The following is a 3,250-nucleotide window of genomic DNA, read 5'->3' on the forward strand; positions in this document are numbered from 1 at the left end:
ACATTCTTTTCAATTCAATTCAATTCAATTTTATTTTCATTTCCATAAAATAAACAGAGAAAATTATTTACAATGCATTACTAGTAACAGAACATATTTATAACAATTACAAAAACGTAAATTATAACAAAATACAAGTGATGATGAGTAACAACATAATTGCGTTTTTCAAGGTATATACATATGTATAGTACAAGGATGGGAATGGAATTGAGGGTCCCACTAAAAAGCCAAGCTTGTACGATATGGGACCCCTAGAAATACATAAGGGAACGAATAATGACTTAATGAAACCTCAAACAGATATATGAAACAAAATCAAAGAAACCAATGTCAACTGACGTAAAATGAAATTAGGAAGGAAAGAAAAAAAAAGGGGGAAAACGAAGACAAGAAAGAAAGAAAGAAAGAAAGAATTGTTTTAACCCAGCATCAATGATCATCTTGCGTCATAGAATTTTCTCCTCTTAAAGTTATGTCTTTTAGAGTATTTTGTAGTATTGTTTTTTAACGTAACTATAGTGCATAAACTGTAAAGCTTAACCACAACAAAGTCTGTTCAAATTACAATTTACATATATCTTTATCTCACAGGGCAGTAGCACCTGCATTTCTCGCATCTAAAGCTGCTCACAGTACATGTAGGTGAGATGTAGATCAAACGTATACAGGCGTGACAAAAAAGAATCTGAGAAATGAAAGGTATATTTGCTTTTGATTGTTTACAAAGCTGGACATGGGCTGCCTGTGGCTGTTCTTTGTCAAATATTTGGTGAAACTAATCACGCAGCATTTGGCGCTGCACACTTGTTGCCATGTTTAAAGTGAAAAATTAAACAAAACAGCGACACGCCAATATTCTCTATTACATGCTGTATTGCTGTTAGGATATTGTGGTAAATATGCATTGATTTGACGCGCTTGTATGGAAAAGAGAGTCATGTAAGATCCTGTAAGATATACGTAGTTGATGCTATAACTCGAATAAGATTAAGTGCATAGGCCTACTGGAAACGTAGAAAATCATCATGTATTTGACAACCCATGTATGATTAAAATTGCTTGGAAATTTCGCATTGAAGTAAAAAAAAAAAGTTCTTGTCAAATACATAATGAATAATAAAGGTCACTTTCGATTGCGAATCCATTATATTCTTCAACCTCGCGAGAATTTCAGTATGCGGTACTTGTAATGGTACTCTGTATTGTGACCATGTGACCCAACATAAACATCAAAACATCACACACAAATAGGCACATGCACACACACACACACACACACACACACACACACACACACACACACACACACAAATGTATTAGAATACTTGACTTAGTGTTTGGCCATAATAATGGCCATATCCCTGCCCAGTCCATTTGTCGGTGCCATTTTGACCGATGCGTGTTATTTGGATACCAGTAATTGCGTGTGGCGCCCACTTAGCAAACAGGTGGTAGAACGTTTGGAATGTGTTCTCTGCTGTCCTTAAATAATGATGCCAGGTAGATGGGTTCCTGTAATATATAGGACCATGTGGGCCATCTTCCGTGTGTCTGAGCCAGAACAGGTGCATAATAAAAATACATTAATGCATCTAAAAGAGAAAATACATTACTATCATTTACAATCTGGAGACCAATGGGCAAAATCTATCGGACGAAAGAATATAAGTCCAACCATAATGTGCGTTTCTCATTTATAATCTACGTTGTAGGATTGTGATATGTCGTGAGGTATTTCTTATGATACCGCAGGTCAATTATCGTTCTCTTGACTCTGAAAACGTATATGATAACTGGGAACGAACAATGGTGTGTGCAATAGGCCAGACAAATACATTATAACCCCAGCACATAAAAAATGCAAGTAACGGGCCAATCTTTACTAAGTAGGTAATATCGCATCTAGGTACAGAGATACTTTAAAGCGTCGGTCAAGACATCTGTCTGATTATTGAGCAATTGGTGAATCAACGCTTGGAAACAATATCTTTTATCTGAATCTATAAGGAAGATGAAATGAAGGAAAATAGAACAAATAGGATGATATGAAATTTATGGAGTATAGAGAGAAGAGGGTAAATAGATTGATGTAGCAAGGAAGAGGAGAAGAAAATTTGATGTGTGATGATTATGATGGTGATGATGGTGGTCGTGATGATGATGAAGAAGAAAGAAGAAGTAATAGAAAAAAGGGAAGTTCAGAAATCGAGGGGGCAAAAAAAAAAAAAAAAAAAAAAAAAAACAACCCTGAAAGATTGTCTCATCCATGCGTGCAAAGGATCCAAACATGTACGGTGCCAATGGTTAGTGAAGCTACGAGCAGATTCTGACGAGATCAGGGATGATTAAAGAGGGGCCTCTACGCAGTGGCATTGAGTGACACTGTGAGGTTAACTCATCACACCCAGTACGAGGATACACTCTCACTATTATGCACTACTGCAGTCAATAGGAGAGATCGTAATCACACTTTGCGCATGAGCAGAAAGGCAAGGACACTGCATCTCATGCGGCATATACAGTCAGGACTGCAATATTACACGATGGCGCATATAAAAAGACACCTATAGAGTAGAGCAATTTGTTACATGCTTTGGCCGGTGTACGAACATTCACACGCTATGCCTTCCTTTCCGTGGTCAGATGAAGCTTTTAGAAATACTTATACTACACTAGACCGCTACTCCTTTAGAGTCTATGATGCTTAAAATCCCCATTATCTTTATCTAAGTTATACTGAGAATAGTTGTAACAATGATGACGGTAATACTATAAACAATAATAGTCATGATGATGATGATGGTGATGATGATTATAATAATGATAACAACAACAATAATAGCCGCAATAATGATAAAATAATAGTAATAGTAATACCGGTAATAATAATGATAATCACAAGGATTTGGAATGTTGCTATCACTATTATTATCATCATCATTATTATAGGCCCTATCATTAGGCCGAAAAAAAAAATGGTTTATTTGCCCTTCGCGACTGACCGAAAATGACGGAAATTTCTGGTCGTTGATTTTTTGTTTTGTTTTTTGTTTTGCTCTTTCAAGTTTATTTTTTCCACAAATTTCATCTTCTGCAAATTTGTGAACGGTTTTAAACCCAAAATTATCAATTTCAAGCTTAAGAAAGAATGAGAAAAAAAGTTTAAAAATGTTTTTTCATCTCATCGACCCGTCGTAATTCTTACATTGTAAGAAATTACCCATCTATTCATACACATTTATACACC

The sequence above is a fragment of the Diadema antillarum genome, unplaced genomic scaffold (genome assembly GCF_040938485.1).
Source record: "Diadema antillarum isolate AM-2024a unplaced genomic scaffold, OU_Dant_1.0 scf00000151, whole genome shotgun sequence".
Classification (NCBI taxonomy): Eukaryota; Metazoa; Echinodermata; class Echinoidea; order Diadematoida; family Diadematidae; genus Diadema; species Diadema antillarum.